Here is a 19,870-nt window from a genome sequence, read left to right as displayed (position 1 = left end):
ATGTCCAAGTATGACTCAGTTGGATACAACCCATTGCTAGCCTCCCTAACAGTGTCAGTATTTAAGGACAGGATATATTAATAATGCCATTCCATTAACTACATAACCCCTAACTATCTGGAATCACCAGTGAGATTAATCCAGGAAGAAGAAAGAAGCTGCAGCCAATTATGACTAAAAACAACGATGCACAAAGTTATTGGTAGGAGGAGATTTTTCTACTAGAACAATTGTAAGGAACCTTTGGCCTTCCAGATGTTGCTGGACTACAACTCCCATCAGCACCAGCAAGATTTCCAATGGGCAGGAATGATGGGAGTTACAGGTCAGCAACATCTGGAGGACCAACTGTACTAGAAGGTCAACAGTGAAAAATATTGGTTAATTCAGCCTTTCCCAACTAGTGGGCCACCAGATGTTGTTGGACCACAACTCCCATCAGCCTCAGCCAGCATTGCCAATGGTCAGGAAAGATGGGAATTGTGGTCCAACAACATCTGGTGGCCCACTAGTTGGGAAAGGCTGGGTTAGTTCAAGCCTATTATGGATACCCCAGATCAGCCATTTCTTCCCTGATGGTGCTGCATACTGAGAAATTGACAGGCAGCTCTGTATGGAACAATTTATTCCTGTCAGAATCAGCCATAAGTCTCATTCAAAGAAAGATAAAGCCTGGATGAAAAAAAAAGTTCAAAATACTATGTTAGCCATACCTTTCTGATTGACAGCCCATGAATTAATGTCAAACATCCATACCATGTCAGCATATATGGCATCTCCTTCCTGCATCTTAAAAAGCATTTGACAACTATAGAGTCTCTGCTGACATGACACTGAATTTCAGACAGTGGCTACCATGCATTCTTTAAGACATTATGATGATGATTAATCATTTAGGTCATCTATTTGCTCTAGGAACTGGTGGCTAGAAACATTTTTTTTTAATTCCTGGCAAGACAAAGAGTCCATACAGACAACCAGTCTACCCCAGTACGTATTCTCAACACAGGTAATTGGGTTGTCTGTATCACCTTGCCAAGTGGTCATGCAAATTTTAGGAACGTAGGAAGCTGCCTTATACTGAGTCAGATTATCTAGCTCACTATTGTCTACACTGACTGGCATTGGCTCTCCAGGATTCCAGACAAGGTTCTCTCCCAGCCCTACCTGGAGATGCCGGGGATTGAACCCAGGACCTTCTGCATGCAAGGCAGATGCTCTACCACTGAGCTGAGGCCCTTCCCAATATTTTAACATATACCACATGCATGTTAATTGAGTCATTTTTTACTTTTTCTCCCTCTGATATGATAACTTTTTATTTTCATATGATTGCTATTCCATATAAAGACTTCACCAAACAAAACTGGCATTGTAAAGTCACTACGAAAGCCACATTTTTAAAAAAAAATGCAACTTAGGCCTTAATTTAGATTTTGTCCTCGAAGAATACTTGAAGGAGAAAAGTAAATCTTCCATGGCTAAATATATATTATACATATATAGGAGGACATTCCTAAGGAAAACCTCGGTGTGACAGGAGCATGGAGCATCCATGTAGAAGAATTATCTGTTCCAAAGAGACCAGGGGGTAGGGAATCAGAAGAAGAGGTGAACTGAACATGGAGAACGCAACTGACCCAGATGCTGGTTTGCCCAATTTCTAGGTGAGGTTACAGCACCTTGTGTTGTTCTACAGCTGGGCACAAATGGCTTTTAAAATTCTCCACACTATTTGTGGTCAGAGTAACTGGGTGCAGGCAGGAAGGAGACACCCTTACACTGAATTTCTCTGTGTGGTGGGACTCATTATTGTCAGTGGCAGTAGCACAGCTTCTCTCTTCTTTCCAACGGTTGGTTTCAAGCTGCCATTGCAAGTAATAACAACAGCAACTATGCTGAGACCATGGCTACCATTTTGCATCCTCCACAATTCCTGGAACCTAGCATCATGCCAGGGTGGTGTGGAAGGAAAGTGACACCAACCAGAAACAAATGGTGGGGAATATTTTGAGAGTGTCTCTGTGTTTATACAATTCTGTCCCCATAAATGTTCAAAAGGTAAAGTGGGTGTGGTGCCAGCCAGTGTGTGATCTAACTCTTATGAGGGGGAAAATATGCATGTACATTTGATACCCATGATACCTTTTAGGGACTATGTTGAAAAGCAAGTTAAATTCTTTTTTTTTTCTTTCATTTTTTTAAATATGCAAGGATTCTGCTGTTCCAAAATATACCCTCTTAAGTGCCTGATTGTATAAATCTAAGACACAGTTGCTGCTGGATCATTCCTCGTCATCCAGTGACTGCATAAAAACTTATAGCTGCATTAAGAATTGCTTGTCGATATGTTTGTGGGATTAGCCTCTAAATGAAGAACCTGATTTGTGCCACTGTATTAACTTGCAGATCTATTCAACATTGCTCTTTCCATATAATGTTTACTAGATTAATGGCCAATCTGCTGTACTTTACTACATGAAAGGACTTGCTGAGAATCAAAGGAAACTAACTCAGGACAGATCATAGCTAGTTTACCTAATCCTTATAAAATTCCATAAAATCATAACAGCATTATTATAGGCTTTATTCTCCTTTCATCAAGCTAGATTGTTGTTGTTTTAAATATTAAAAGCAGTCATATATTCATGTAACTTGAACATTCTTGCCATGGCAGTTTAATTTTAAACCTGCAAAGCAATTAGAAACAGAATTTTTAGAAGCATTCAAGCTCATTAGCTGTTGAAATCCCCATAATATAGGGCAATTGGGCAGCTAATGCAACCAAGTTTTCAGAATCCCGTTATAATTTGGAGGGGAGGCAGGTGCCCCAAAGTGGAGACTCCAGATTTAAAGAGGCACTGTTTATAGAGATCTCCAGTTATTATGGGGCCCTCACCATCTCCCTATTTATTTCTGCACAGAGGAGCTGACTTACTACCAGAGGAAGATGGCAGAGGTGGTAGTGGGACTCCTCTCATGATCACGAGGTGCCTGCTACTGTAATTGCCCCAATGCTCACACAGTGGCATAGTGTCACTAAAAGGCCTTGTGGGCACTTACAGTGGTAGCTCCTGAGCACTCTCCAAAATGACAGAAAAGGGGGCTCTGGACAGTGGCATCAGGAGTGGTGGACTTCAGCAGCTGCCTGAAGATGTCATATGTTGATGCTTTGCTTGTACTCTAGAGCAGGACCCAGGCATCTTACTACTTGAACCACTAATGACAATAGAGGAAACTCCTGGACCAATCTCTGTTGTGCTGCAACTGAAACTCAGCAGGAATCAAATGAGGTTTGGAGCTAATAGGGCCCCATTTGGTTTTACGAAGCCGCTGATGGCCCGGCTTCCCAGTCTGAGCAATATTACTTGGGTGCAGGCTGAGTTGCTCATAGAGTTGCTTAATTTCCTGCAGAAGCACCTGTTTTTCACCAGGCCATCAACCCTGACACCCATAATAAAATACCAACCCCCATCAACTGAGAAATTAACTGCATTATGGAGTGTCAAATGCCATCTATATAGATGGTTATGGATGCTATAGCACCATCAGTGTATCTCTTCTGTTATAAAGCAAGATAATGACATCAGGTACAACTACACAATAGTATGATCTATCATTGCCTCCAATTCAGTTTTCCTCTTTGACTTGTAATATCCCAAAATTACTTTTTAAGCTCCTCTTGATTTTAAGAACCAAACGCTGATTCATACACTTGGATTCATACACTTCATACACCCTGTCTCTCTCCAGCTACAAAAGCAGCAACTGCTGAAGGGGTCAGAGACCATCTACCTGTGTGAGTTTCTGCAAGACCTGCTCCCTGCATTTCTGGCTGATTTCCACCTGGCCTGGAAGGGTGGGGTCCTGTCTCTCTCCAGCTACAAAAGCAGCAACTGCTGAAGGGGCCAGAGACCATCTACCTGTGTGAGTTTCTGCAAGACCTGCTCCCTGCATTTCTGGCTGATTTCCACCTGGCCTGGAAGGGTGGGGCCCTGTCTCTCTCCAGCTACAAAAGCAGCAACTGCTGAAGGGGCCAGAGACTGTGTGTGTGTATGTGTGCGTGAACCTGCTGCTCGGGATGTCTATAGACTACTGGGGTTTTGTTTAGTATTATATGTTATATTTTACTCTATGTTATATTTTAGTCTATGTACGCCGCCTAGAGTGGCCGTTAATTCAGCCAGATAGGCAGCCTAGAAATAAAATTTTATTATTATTATTATTATTGGAGCTTCCTTCCCCACTCTTTGTGAAGATACTGGTGTATATAAACCATATCTCCATTTGCACACCCTTCTCATCACAAGTCTGGCAGGCCTGCACACACCCAGAGATAACTGCATGGGATCCATTGGGTGTGTGATCCAATCCTAAGAGTATTTTGCTTTCAAAATAACTGCCTAGGAAAACGGAAGATTGAAGCTCACACCGGGATATCCCATTTCCATTAGCAAGATTGAGTGTTTGTGATCTCCGCAACTGCGTCTGTGGAGCATAAGCAAGGATGTAGTTAATTGTACCACTATGCATAGTTAATTATGTTAGTGAATGGCATGGATAATGGGCACCCTGCATCTTTTTATGGTGTAAATATTCTGTGAAGTCCACATCCAGACTCCAGCAGTTTGCTTCACTGCTAATTAGAAACTCTTCAGCCTCTATTAAGAATAGTTCCTTCAGGGGCAGGAGAAAAATATGTGGGAAAGAGCACTATGAGTTAGTGATTTTGAAGGATTTGGTGATTAAAAGAACATAAAACTTGAGGGGGTACTAAGAAACTCTGTGTGGATTCACACAGGAACATTTTGTGGCAGCCTGCCTCTGACTGATGATTTCTGCATCAACACATTGGATAGATCCTCGAACGCATTGCTAGCAGCTGAACAGTTAACTAACATATGGAATATCTGTCTAGGGACTATTATTGTGATCTGCTAAGCCAGCCACAGTGTTGGAGATGCACAAGGGAGAATTCTGCAGCACAGATGCAGAAGGAAGCCTGGTAATTACAGTATATAGTCAAGCAAAAGTTTAAGAGTCAAAATCCCCAGCAGCAGACACATACTATGTTAATCCTCCAGGAGCCATTTCTTGTAAAAGGTTTGGCTAGAGGTAGTCCAGAATGTGTTCTGTTTCCTGAACAGTCTGTTGGCTCAAAATCTTAAGGACAGGTGTCTGGCTTGGTTGGGAAGTTGTTTGGAATGTTGTTGGTCTCAGAATGTAAGCAAAATTATATTGTTACATTTATTGAAGCACATTTGTTCCCGTATGAGGAACCTTTCAGGTTTCTAATCTCCTCCAACCATCAAGAACAGCTTTCCCTGATCTGATATCTATCATCTGCTTTGGACTACAACTCCCAACACCCCCAATTGTCAGGGATGACAGAGTTGGAATCCAAAACATCTGGAGGGCACCAAGTTGGGGAAGGCTGACCAAGAGTATCCATTCTAAATAGGGAACAGGTGTGGCTTTGTCTTCAAAAGTGCTCTGCCACAGGGAAACAGGTTGAAAGAGAAGTGGGGCTGGATTCAGATGACCAGTTTTTCCTCCAGTGTTTGACAGTGCTGAGTGAGATCCAGTGAGCACTGGAACATCTGAAAGTTTCAAAAAGCATGATCAAAGTTTGTTAGACAATCAAAGACTAATAAACTTTGGGTGTGTTATTTAAAATCTCACTTCCTGCAAATGTAATTGAGCTGAACATATTTGACTAGTTCAGAAAATCCACTTGGATCCACTTATCAGGACAAATTGGAGGTCCAAATGAAGTTCAACCTCTAAAGAATGATTCTCTCAATACCATTTCTGTTCATGTAAGCAGAGCCAACCATCCTCAAGAATGTATTCTCATGGACAGACTAGGTGAATAGGCAAGGAGGTGTGGATCAAGGTGTATATGGGTAAAGACATGGGTACGGTCAGCATCAATTCCAAAGCTGAAAAGAAGTGCTGATATGAACATGTGAATTGCTGCTGAATTAATCTGTTATTGCCTAGCTCACACATTATATTTGTTGATTTGTCTATACTTGAGGAAAGTTAGGTCTATTCTTGAGGCCAGAAAAATATTCTAATAGATACCTCTGACTCAGTTAATTTATTAAAATATTTTCATCCAGCCTTTCAGGGCAATTGCCCTCACAAGGTAGCATGCAACAGTCATATAAAACCTACATAACACCCTTTTGAAAGGAGCAGTAAATCATTTAATAAAAACCAAATCAAAATAAAAATGTCTTAAGAATTCTTTTTAAATTCAGTAATGAAGGAGCCACATATGCTTCATGGAGTGGTGTATTACATAAATATGTGGCCACCACAAAAAAGGCCCTATCCCGCCTAACTTCCCTCATCAATGAGCCAGAAAGCAAGGCCTCTGAAGCTGATCTCAGACCTTGGACAGGTGCAGGCAGTCCTTCAGATAACCTAATCCCAAATAATTTAGGACATTAAAGGCCAAATCCCATACTTTAAATTGGGCTCAAAAACAAATATGCAGCCAATGTAACCAATGCTGAATAGGTATATTATCTGATTGTTTGTTTCCCACAGGTATTCTTGCTGCTGCATTCTGTACCAACTGAAGTTGAACCACTTTTAAAGGCAGCTCCATGTACAGAATGTTGTAGTACTCTGGCCAACATGTAACCAGAGTGTGTCATTGAGGCAGAGGAAAGGAAGGACTGTGGCTCAGTGGTACAGCATCTGCTTTGCATGCAGAAGGTCCCAGGTATTCAGTCCCTGGCATCCACAGGTAGGGCTGGGAGAGACCCCCACCAGAGATACTGGAGAGCCATTGCCAGTCACAAGATGATACTGAGTTGGATGGACTAATGGTATCAGTATAAGGCTCCTTCCTATGTTCCAAAGTCTGCTTTATCTAAATGGGCCCACAGCTAGGAACAAACCAAAGCTGGTAAAAAGCACTCCTGGCCACCAACGCCACCTGCAATTCCACTGATAATGCAAAGCCCAAGGGAAACCTCAGATTATGTACTTGATTTTTCCAGGAGGGTGCAAATTTCCCAACCTACATGACTTCTGTCTTCAGGATATAGTTTTAGCCCTTTGCCCTCATCTAACCCAAAACTGCTTGCAGACACCTTCCACTGCCTCCCTGGGATAAGGTGAAGGAAAAGAGAGGCATTGCTTAGTGCCATCTGCATTCTGATGACACTGCAGCCCAAACCTCCAGATGACTTCCTCCAGTAGTTTCATGTAAATGTCATAAAGCACGAGGGACAAGAAGGAATAAGAACATAAGAACATAAGAAGAGCCTGCTGAATCAGGCCTGTGGCCCATCTAGTCCAGCATCCTGTTCTCACAGTGGCCAACCAGGTGCCTGGGGGAAGCCCGCAAGCAGGACCCGAGTGCAAGAACACTCTCCCCTCCTGAGGCTTCCGGCAACTGGTTTTCAGAAGCATGCTGCCTCTGACTAGGGTGGCAGAGCACAGCCATCACGGCTAGTAGCCATTGATAGCCCTGTCCTCCATGAATTTGTCTAATCTTCTTTTAAAGCCATCCAAGCTGGTGGCCATTACTGCATCTTGTGGGAGCAAATTCCATAGTTTAACTATGCGCTGAGTAAAGAAGTACTTCCTTTTGTCTGTCCTGAATCTTCCAACATTCAGCTTCTTTGAATGTCCACGAGTTCTAGTATTATGAGAGAGGGAGAAGAACTTTTCTCTATCCACTTTCTCAATGCCATGCATAATTTTATACACTTCTATCATGTCTCCTCTGACCCGCCTTTTCTCTAAACTAAAAAGCCCCAAATGCTGCAACCTTTCCTCGTAAGGGAGTCGCTCCATCCCCTTGATCATTCTGGTTGCCCTCTTCTGAACCTTTTCCAACTCTATAATATCCTTTTTGAGATGAGGCGACCAGAACTGTACACAGTATTCCAAATGCGGCCGCACCATAGATTTATACAATGGCATGATGATATCGGCTGTTTTATTTTCAATACCTTTCCTAATTATCGCTAGCATGGAATTTGCCTTTTTCACAGCTGCCGCACACTGGGTCGACATTTTCATCGTGCTGTCCACTACAACCCCGAGGTCTCTCTCCTGGTCGGTCACCGCCAGTTCAGACCCCATGAGCGTATATGTGAAATTAAGATTTTTTGCTCCAATATGCATAATTTTACACTTGTTTATATTGAATTGCATTTGCCATTTTTCTGCCCATTCACTCAGTTTGGAGAGGTCTTTTTGGAGCTCTTCGCAATCCCTTTTTGTTTTAACAACCCTGAACAATTTAGTGTCGTCAGCAAACTTGGCCACTTCACTGCTCACTCCTAATTCTAGGTCATTAATGAACAAGTTGAAAAGTACAGGTCCCAATACCGATCCTTGAGGGACTCCACTTTCTACAGCCCTCCATTGGGAGAACTGTCCGTTTATTCCTACTCTCTGCTTTCTGCTTCTTAACCAATTTCTTATCCACAAGAGGACCTCTCCTCTTATTCCATGACTGCTAAGCTTCCTCAGAAGCCTTTGGTGAGGTACCTTGTCAAACGCTTTTTGAAAGTCTAAGTACACTATGTCCACTGGATCACCTCTATCTATATGCTTGTTGACACTCTCAAAGAATTGTAATAGGTTACTGAGACAGGACTTTCCCTTGCAGAAGCCATGCTGGCTCTGCTTCAGCAAGGCTTGTTCTTCTATGTGCTTAGTTAATCTAGCTTTAATAATACTTTCTACCAGTTTTCCAGGGACAGAAGTTAAGCTAACTGGCCTGTAATTTCCAGGATCCCTTCTGGATCCCTTTTTGAAGATTGGCGTTACATTTGCCAATCTTGTGGTACCCTAAAGGCTAACATCACCTTCTGGACAAGTCGTCCCAGAAAAGGCTGGACCATACAGTACCTCCAAGCCCCATTCCAGTGATATGATCCAGAATAATACCATGCTCAACGGTATCGAAAGCTACTACAAGATCTGACAGAAGAAAGAAGGCTGTACCTCCCCCCCCCCCAACAATTCTCTGGCATAAGTCACCTAAGTTGACAAAATAGGTCAGAAATCCAGGCTGGAAGCAACATTTGCGCCAGCATAAAGATCTAAAGATTGGTCATGCAGTGGATCCCATAGCTGATTCAAAGAAAATAAATTGAGAGCTGGAATGTTTTCTTTCTTTAAAAAATGTACTGGTTTATTTGTACTTGTTTTAGTTGCCATTATATTTTGATTTCCTTCCATCTATTGCATTACATTGCCTTTTCTTTTACTCCTACCCAAAGGACCACGTTATTGCTGAGTACTTGGCTACCCAGAGAGTGCTTTCTCAAGCATCTTAAATCAGAGAGATATTTTTCATGTTTTAGTGTTCATTTACTGGACTGCAAATGCTGTTAGTCCAAGTATGTAATGTACTGCCACTTAAATTGGTAGTAGCAGGTAATCAAAAGAGGATGAAGAAGTACATTATTATCCTTGGTTTGTTTTAAGTCGCTGATTGCTTTGAGGAGGTAGGAAATAACAGAGGAGGCACTGTAAGTATTGTTTTATAGTTAAAACCCTGGGCAGAAGATTGTGCAACTTTAATTCACTTCTCATCTGTGCTGCATGCTCCTTTGTGACCCTGAACAAACCTTGTACTTTTTCTTTGCAATGTCTCAGAAGATTCCATCTTCACCTTTTGCACTACATGATGATATATGACTTTTACAGAAGTTGCTACCTGCCCAATTTTCAGCTGGGCCAAAGGTTTTGTCTATCTGTGGACCACACAGTCTTCCCAGCCATTCTTTTTATCTATATCTCAGTGCTACAGTTCTAACATATATGAATCAGCAATAGCTAGGGCTCTTTTTTCCTTTGGGAGGAAAGGTCTTGGCCCTCCAGACCAGTGTTCTGTTTCTCTTGTTGCTGTTTTGCAAGTGTATTGGGCTACCACAAGATGTCACTGACACAATAATAGTGTATTAGTGGTGGATTTATACTGAACCATCCACACATCATTCTGCTTTATTAGCTGTGCTGGGATGCTTCCCCAATGTTACCACATTATTGCTGTCTGCAAGGGCATCACAAAAGTGGTACAACCATAAACTGGAACTCCTGTGGTATAAAAAGTTCCAGGATTTCAGCAGAAAGTTGCAGGACATACGCTGACTGGAAATGAAACAGTATGAAAGTGGGCTTATATATAACCACCCTGGTACCGCCATGAGCACAAGTCATCATGAATGCATAATAAAAAGAATGTCTGGAGGGGCCCTTTGTCCACCATTTATTTGACTTATCCAAGAATTAATTCAGGACAACTGTCTGCCCCTGCCATTTTTTCTATTTTTTAACTATCCTCCTTGAAATGTTATCTTTTGAATGAATCATGCAAATCTAGTGGAGTATTTCAGGCTTGTCAGGTGTTAGTAGCAAGAGTGTATTTCCATATGAGCCCAATGTTTGGGGGAAAGGGTGGATCTGGGCTTAATAACCAATCGGAAATACACAGAATGATGCAAAAAGGGCCTGTTAATTATGCAGCAACATAACATTTAAATTAGCTGCAGTCCTCCAGTTTGTTTCTTTGTAATCTAATCCTCAGTGCTAAACATACTTCCTGCTCCTGCATAGTTTAATTATCATTGCTTCTCATTTATTTTTAGTCTTAGCATGCTACACATGCAGACAAAGGAATTAGGTAAAGGACTAAAGAACACTTTTTACCTAAAGAAAGCAAAGAAGAAAAACACTTATTCCTTGAATGCCATTTCTGCACATCTCAATTTTAGTCCAGTAAATCCACTGCTGGGATTTTTTTTTAGTTCGTCATTGCCATCTTGGCTGCAAGCCCTGCTTTTTTAGCTGCATCTGTGCGCTCTCTCTCTCTCTCTCTCTTTCTGTCACACACACACACACACACAAGACTTCACATAAATTCATTACCACAGAGGAACTGAGGAGTGTGTCTCCACCTCAAATTGCTATTCTTCTACACTCATCACTGTTGAACTGCAAGTTGGCCAGAGCAATATGGATCCATGGTTTTACCCTCAAAGTGGTGCTTTTTAGGCCATTTCCTCAAGATACCCCTTTTCTTTTCAGAAGGAAAATATATATATACAATGAAAAGGCTCTGTGGCTATGAATTACTAAAACCTCTCTCTGTTTATTAAAAGCTAAAGGTGTAATCCACCCACCAGAAAGCCCTCCTGCACAAGCCCCATTGAAGCTACTAGAGACACTGCAAAAAAAAACCCTGTTCATCAGGGATTGTACACGAGAGATACTTGGGGGATTGTGCCCTGAAGAACTAACAAACCTAGATTCTACCCCAAACCAATCAGGGTCTTTGCTCCTGTACCTTTCTGAATCATTTTTTGTAAGACAAATGTGTGTGTGTGTGTGTGTGTGTGTATATACACACACACGGATGTAATGCGTACAGCTAAAAGAATAAACACAAAATTATTTCAGGTATGCTTAGCATTCATAATGTAATGCAGGATGTTGTTTTTTTAAAAAAAAAACCTCTTTGTCTCCACAGCTGCTAAATAAAACCAAACGATTCAGAACAGTCTTGTTGAAGCTGTTAATTTTTTAAATTCTATTTATGCATTGATAAAAAGCTTTCACTAGTCATTTGCACATCTACAAGTAATATGTTCCGTCCTAGCTGTAGATCAGGGGTGGGGAAGCTGTGGCCTTCCAGATATTGCTGAACTGATTCAGAGCTTGGAAAAGTTACTTTTTTGAACTACAACTCCCATCAGCCCCAGCCAGCATGGCCACTGGATTGGGCCGATGGGAGTTGTAGTTCAAAAAAGTAACTTTTCCAAGCTCTGAACTGATTACTGGCCATACTGGCAAGGGTTGATGGGAACTATAGTTCAGTAACATATGGAGGCACACAGGTTCCCCATCCCTGAGCTATAGTTCTTTCTTTCTGGCCAGAGAAAAGGTTGTGTTGCTGAACTCCAATTGAGCAAGCTTTTGTGGTAGCTTAGTAGAATTTTAAAAGCAAGATGATTTTCACAAACAGTCATATCCACACCATATATTTAAAACACATTGCTTCTCCAAAGAATTCTGGGGACTATAGTTTACCCTCACAGATCAACAATTCTCAGCAACCTTAACAAACTACAATTCCCAGGATTCTCTGGGGATTCCATGTGCATTAAAAGTATGGTGTGGATGAGATCAGACCCTAGAAACTCCAAAGCAAAAACCCCTTTCCAATGGCTCCTTGTTAGCTTCCAGCAAAAGCAGCCTTTATCTTTCTTTTTGCTACATCAAGGGTGGGTAACCTCTGCCTCTTTGGCCTAATTAGGCCTGGCATGGGTCCCAATTTGACCCATGGGGCTGTTTCCCACAAACCAAGCCCACCGACTCCACCCACCTGCAGTTATATGTGACATAGGCATTTGGCAGGTATGGGCACAGCAGCTAGGAAGGAACAAGCTTAAAGGTGCCCCCAATTGTTCCTTTGCAAGCAGGACTCCCTGTCAACAGTGATCAACCAAGTCCTGCGAGGGAGTCCACACCCCGGAAAGACCTAGTGCAGCCAAAGGGGCTGGAGGAAGGGGTTTGGATTCAAAGCAACACTGTAGGGTCACATTCACACCATACACATATTCTATTATTCTACTTTAAACAGTCATGGCTTCTCCAAAGAATCCTGGGAACAGTAGTTTGTGAAGGGTGCTGAGAGTTGTTGGGAGACCCCTATTACCCTCGCAGAGCTAACGTTCCCAGAGTTCCCTGGGAAGAAGGACTGATTGTTAAACCACTCTGGGAATGATATCTCTGTGAGGGGAATAGGGGTCTCCTAATAAATCGCAGCACTCTTGACAAACTACATTGGTATGGATTTTTAAAGCAGATGTTAAAACATCCCTTATTCACATATAAGAAGGTGGATCTGCAGACAAAACTGAGGAAAAGTCAAGATGACCCTTCACCTATTAATCATTCATGTAGTCAAGAAAGCAACAATGGGATATTTTGGCATATCCTTTCATTTTAAGATTCCCCCCTCCATTCCCTCTTATAGCAGCGTCAGTCAGCAAACTGACACCTTCCTGCGAGAGATGTCAGAGAGGGCAAGCAGAGGATGCTTCTTTTTAATGCAAAAGCACCCCAACTGCTGCCCCTCAGACTGGAAGCCTGTCAAGCTGAGCAGAACCTTTACCTACTAATCATTTATACAACCATCAAGAGGAATGCAAAGCAATGCCGTGTGTAGAAATATTTGTCCAGCAATTTAAGACCTGATTTGAGATGGATGTGGACGTTCCAGACAAAAGTGCCAAATTTTTCCTACATGCTATGCATTGCAGTTTATTATTTATTTATTTATTATTTGATTTATATCCCGCCCTTCCTCCCATCAGGAGCCCAGGGTGGCAAAGCCATAGCTTTCTCTTTTTGATAGGAACCACTTCCTTCAGATACATCAAGGCAGAAATCTTGAAAATTCATGTAAAAACTTATATCCACCAGTAACTCAGCTTCTAAGCCACTTAGGATCACAATCTTGGTGCCTAAATATACATTTTCTGGGCCAAGGAATACAATTATGCCATTTAGAAAAGCAGCAGATTTTTTTTATTAACACAAAAATTAAACTACATAAAAGTTGCAAGAACAAAATAAGGTGGAATACTTCCAATGTAACATAATCACTGAAAATGCAGTTGTAACGACATGAACTGTAAATGTGATGGTCTTGGAGATAACATGATAACATGGTCCACACAGGCTCCAGTCCCAGCCTTCTGGATTAGGTGCATATTGTTCACTCTGCTTAGTGGTGCACCATATTCCAGCCTGATATGCAACCCGCTCTGAGTGCTGCAACAGTACATCCTGGGTTGGGGGAGGTATCTCCATTGTCTTCCCTTTCTATCAAAACAGCTTCCTCCTGGCTTCATTCACATGTTGCAGGACACTGGTCTTATCATGCAAGATAACAGTGAAGCATTCCAGCAGCTGGAAATGTTGAGCATCAAGCTCTACTTTTGTATAAGGATGGAGTGCCATATAGGTAAAGGCACATGTCACATCATGATAGCAATTCATGATGCCTCCCATGTTGACCTCTTGCCTCATCCAAAGAATGCAGAAGTGGTATCACATCCCTTGAAACTATGGAAGACAGAGAGAGCCGGGGATTTCTTCCTAACCAGGTCTTCATAGATAGAACTGATGTGATTATATGTAAAGGTCTTACCTGCATAAGACGCAACCCAAATGCTCACATCTTGGCACGTGGTGATCAGGTGATGGAACTTGCCAATGACAATCACCACAAATATCTGTGTCAACAGTACACACCAGACAGTTAGTACAGCCATTCAGAAAGGCATCCTGAAAGCGGAAGAGCAGCCTACTGTCTGCTTCCTTGTGATCACATGGTGCCATGGATCGATTGGTTCCTCAAAGAATAGCTGTGATGATGATTTCCTTGTCTTTGGGGCAATCCACAGTGGCAATCTTGTTGGAAAGGAATGCAAAAAGTTCTTTGACGCTGCTGGGGGATGTATGTGTCCCATACTATATCAACTCTTTTGAAGTTTTCCAATTGTTTTATGATGTGTGGAACAAATACCTGATCAGCATACTCATCAAATGTCAAAATGTTGGTAGCGGGGACCAAATGCACAACAGCAGTTCCATTAAGAAGCTTCACATCAATGGACACAGGAAGACCATGGAACCAAGGCCTTCAGGCTTTCGATATGTAGAGGAAAATTCCCCTCACGGTCTGATCTGATGAAGATGAGGCCCAGAAGTTCCATGTTAAGAATCATATCCCAGTACTGGAATGTTGGACTCTTTTGTACCATTTCCTGCCTCCATGCCATGACCTGCTTATTTTATTTTTGCCCAAATAATCATCTGGTGCTTTTCTAAATCCCTCCCTCCCCCCTTTGCACTGGGCTGTAGGGAGCTTGGATTGAGTTGAGGTGTCGCTCTACCCACTTCTGCCAACTCAGCTGACCTGTCTGGCAGCTTCAGGCCCACTGGTCTTATCTGCCTGTTCCCTTTCCCCCATATACACACACCTTCCGTCATTGCCAGTCTGGGCTGTGGATGCATTGGTAGCTAAGCCACTCCACATAGCCACGATGGTACTAGTATAAGAAAGTTTGGATTGCTCTGCCCCATACATATAAAAACACGGCAGAATTTTAAGAACAAGAAGTTATAAGAAAAGAACAACCCTGCTGGATCAGCAGGGCCGGCACCAGACCACAGTGGGCCCCTCCCCCCGCATGCTTAAATACATCTGGTCGCATCACCTCTCGCGTCACCACATCAGTGCATCAGTGTGCATGCCTGCCATCACCCTATGTGGCAGTGTGGATGTTTGATGCCCTCGCTGCCATCATGTGTGATGGCAGGTACGTGTATGCAGCGCGCTGATGCAGCAACAAAGGAGGTTACATGACCAGGTGTATTTAAGCGTGCCCCAGCTTCAAGCGCATGCAGGGATGCTGCTGCCTGGGAGAATGGAGCTCCTGCTTCACAAGCTGTGCCACCATCCAGTCATGATTTGCAGTCACACCCTGCAAACGGATGCTGGCAGGGATTGTGGAGCAGGAGCTCCATCCTCCCAACCCCAGCCCCACTGGCTCTCGGCCAGTGATCAACCTGGCCACTCACTGGCGCCGGGCCTATGGATCAGACCAAAGGTCCATCTATCTAGCATCCTGTTTCCCACAGTAGCCAATCAGATGGTTCTAGGAAGTCCAGAAGCAGGATATGAGCACAATAGCCCTTTTCTGCTTTTTTGTCCCTCAGGAACTGGCAATGCCATACTGGAGGGGTTGGGAGCCTCTGGCCTGGGAGCCAAATGCCTCTCTGTTTGGCCCTTGGAACTTTTCTCAGGCCACAGCCCCTCTCCCCAGACCTTACCAGCCTTGCTTCACACCCTCCTCAAGTGCTTTTGCTTGGTCAGAATGTATTCCTGAAGTACAACAATTCCTCTTGCTTCCTTGGACAGAGGATGGGGGTGGTATATGTGTGTAAGCCTCTGACTTTTGCATAGCTGGAACAGAGCCTATGGTACATAAGTAAAAGTCACATCTGTTGCCCTGCCCACGTTTGCCTCTGGCCATGGCCACAACTAGCACATAGCCCCTGAGGAAATACAGCCTTTGGGCTGAAAACGATTCCCCACCCCTGACATAGTGCCTAGAATCTGTCCTGAATTTCCCAATATCACTTTTATCAGATGACCTCAAGTTCTAGTGTGATAAGAATGGGAGAAGCTTCTCTCTATCCACTGTGCAGTCTTTTATAAACCCACTAGTATTTTCACTCTTAAACTCAAAATCCCTCAAGTGCTTTAGAATTTCCTCAAGGGCAAAAGTGGTGCAACACTTTGATCATGGTGGTTGCCCTTTTATGCACCTTGCACAGACCCTAAGTAACGAAAACCACTCCCCAGTATCTATTGGGGAACAAATGGCAGAGACCATTGTGATGTTCCTATATATTAGTGTATATATGGTAAGTGCTGGTTGTTTAGAGTATACATGGTAAGTAGTGAAAGAGGAGGGGGAGTGAATGGGCAATAGAATGCTTGATGATTGACTGAATGTTTAAAATGGCTGACAGTATAAATGAAAGGATGACAGGTAAATCTGGGTGAATGTGAGGTGGTGAATTGTGGAATCTGGGGGGAGAAGAGAAAGAGTGGATTGCTTGGTGGGGTTTAGAGAGTTGTTTACCAGGAGGGAGGTGGAGTTCAGATTAGTATTGAGTAAAACCATATGCTTATGTGCCTTAAGAAGAAATCTTGTTAATCTTGTTAGCTTTGTTATCTGTAATAAATACTTAATTTGGTTTACCAAAGGCCTGATCCTTGGCTGGGGTTTCACAGACCAGAAGGGAGGGTAAGGTAATGACCAAGGCTGAAGGGGAACTGTAACAAATGGTGGCAGCGGTGAAGAGAATAACAATACCAGTATTCAGAGTCTCTGGGAATACTAGTATTGGGACGTGACTGGTGGTTGCCTAGCAGGGGGATCTGTTGAGATCTGTGCTAGAGCGGGGAGAGAAAAAATAAAATAAAGGACAGTCCGGACTGGTGGAGTCCCTGGTGGTGCCTAGAGACAGGCAGTAACCATGAGCAGGTAGGAACCTGACAGGGAGAGCCAGGGAAGGATGCATCACATGTGGTGTCAGTAGCGGTGGGATACGAACAACAGAGAATCCAGATACGAACCAAAGAGAGTCCCAAAGACACGTGGTGACAAAGAAGACTACGTCACAGGTGTTGGCTGTAGCAGTGAGATACGAATACTAGACAATCCCTAATAGTTGTGTGGCAAACAGAAATAACAAAACAAGATTTCTTGTGAGAGTGACTGGCAAAGAGTGTGTGGCAAAGAGTGAGTGAACTCAAACACCATGGCTGAATACATAAAAATGAAAAGAGAGGAGCTGGTGGAGAAGTGCATAACATTCAATTTACCTCATGAGGGTAAAGGGGTAGATGAATTGAGGGTAGCACTTATAGGATTTGCAACTGCCCAGCAAAAACAACCTGTCAGGGAAGAGACCCCAGAAGGATATTTAAGCAATCCCGCTTATATAGAGTACTTGAGAGAGAAGTTGAGGATGGAAGGTGCAGAGAAGGAAAAACAGAGAGAGTTGGAAGCTGAGAGATTGAGGATGGAGGCTGAGGAAAAAGACAAGCAGAGAGAGTTGGAAGCTGAGAGATTGAGGATGGAGGCTGAGGAAAAAGACAAACAGCGGGAGTTGGAAGCTGAGAGATTGAGGATGGAAGGTGCAGAGAAGGAAAAACAGAGGGAGTTGGAAATTGAGAGAATGAGATTGGGGTTTGAGGAGAGGGAGAAGCAACGAGCATTGGATGCTGAATTACAAGTAGAAAAGTTAAAATTTGATAGAGAGAAATTTCACTCTGAGGAGACAAGGAAAGAGAGAGATGGAGCAAAAATAAAAATTACTCCAAAGGACTTTGCTGTCTATGAGCCTGGTCAAGATCCTCAAATTTACCTCAGCACCTTTGAAAAAGCAGCTCAGTTGTGGGGGCTACCTGAAGATAAATACATGCAGTATTTATCAAACCTGATTAAAGGGGAATTGGCTGAGGTATACCAATATTTCCCCTCAGACAAGCCCGTCACCTATGCTGAATTCAAAGAAGCAGTGTTTAAAAGATTCAGACTGGGGCCTGATTATTTTAGAAAGCTTTTCAGAAACTGCCAGATACAGACAGGGAGGTCTTTTGTGGAACTGGGAGCAAAGTTGATGGATATATTTGGAAAGTGGATGAGTAGTGCCAAAGCTCAGTCAGTGGAAGAGGTGAAAAGCCTCATGATACTGGATCAATTATACCATCAGTTACCACCAGAAATAAGGCTCCTGGTCAAAGACCGTTCCCCTACATCTGTGCAGGAGGCCACAGAGATGGCGGATCACTTCGCCTCTAATAGAACTGGCTGGGTGGGGAAAACATCAAGAGAGTTTAAACCCAGACCATATAGTGCTGGCAGAAGGGATGTGGTACCACAGCGAGTGAGTCCTCCAATAAAATCTGAAGGGCACAGGACACCCCAGAGTGGATCTGTGTACCCTAAAAGTGAGGAGAAATTATGCTACAAATGTGGTAGACCAGGGCACCTACGTTTTCAATGTGAGGTTGCCAACCCCATTAGTAATCCTGCTCAGACAAGGGCAGTGAAAACAGAGCCCAAGGCTTTAGAAACAGCGAAAAAGGTTCAGTTTTGCCAGATAAACTGGACAGAAGTAACAGACCTTGATTCAAGTCTGAGAGAGGAAGTGAGTGTACAAGGGGCAACTTATTGGGCATTGCTTGACACTGGTGCCACTCAGACATTACTGAGGCCAGATTTAATAAAATTTGAAGAAATATTACCTCAGGAAACAGTGACTATCCAAGGAGTGAGGGGTCAACCAGAGAGTTTGCCTGTGGCCCTAGTGAAAATGGAATGGAGAGGCCGAAAGGGCCAATATAAAGTTGGTATTAATGCCCAGCAACAAGAACCAGTAATACTGGGAACAGATGTTATGGGGGCACAGGGGAAAATATATGTAGTGACCAGACAGCAAATTGGCAGAGAAAAAGAAGCCATATTAAGGGGGGCTGAAACAAACAGGGTGGAATCTGTTAACCAGCCTCAGGTCACCATAGCAACCACTAGCAGGCCTGCTGAAGAAGACAAACTGTATCAAGTGGTCTCTGGGGAAGAAGCAGATCAATTCAGGGAAGAGCTGCATAAAGATATAAGTCTGAAGCAGATAAAGGAACAAGCGCTGACCCAACAGATTCCTTTCACTGACAAACTGAGGAATCAAGTTGTGTGTGAGAATGGGATTTTATATAGACTGTGGATGCCTGCTGAGAGAAAGGATGAATGTGAAACAGTGAAGCAATTGATAGTACCTAGCAAATACAGAACCAGATTGCTAGAGGTAGCCCACGATGTCCCATGTGCAGGACATCTGGGAATAAAAAAGACCAAGAGGAGATTGGCTGCACATTATTATTGGCCAAATATCTCCAAGGATGTAAAACAACATTGTCTATCTTGTGGAATATGCCAAAAGGTGGGAAAGAGTGGAGTAAAGACCAAGGCACCCTTAAAGCCCCTTCCTATAATTGGACAACCCTTTTATAGAGTGGGAATAGATTTGGTGGGCCCTTTTTCCAAACCCACAAGGCATGGCAAGAAATATCTAGTGGTGGTGGTGGATTTTGCCACCAGGTACCCAGACGCAGAAGCACTGAGATCTGTAGAAGCCCCTGTAGTGGCAGAGGCTTTATTAAAAATCTTTATGAGGCTGGGTTTCCCTCATGAAGTGCTGACAGATCAAGGCAGTGTATTCATGGGAGAAGTGATGCAATGTA

The sequence above is a fragment of the Rhineura floridana genome, chromosome 7, assembly GCF_030035675.1.
Source record: "Rhineura floridana isolate rRhiFlo1 chromosome 7, rRhiFlo1.hap2, whole genome shotgun sequence".
Lineage (NCBI taxonomy): Eukaryota > Metazoa > Chordata > Lepidosauria > Squamata > Rhineuridae > Rhineura > Rhineura floridana.
Note: the sequence above shows the minus strand (reverse complement) of the source record.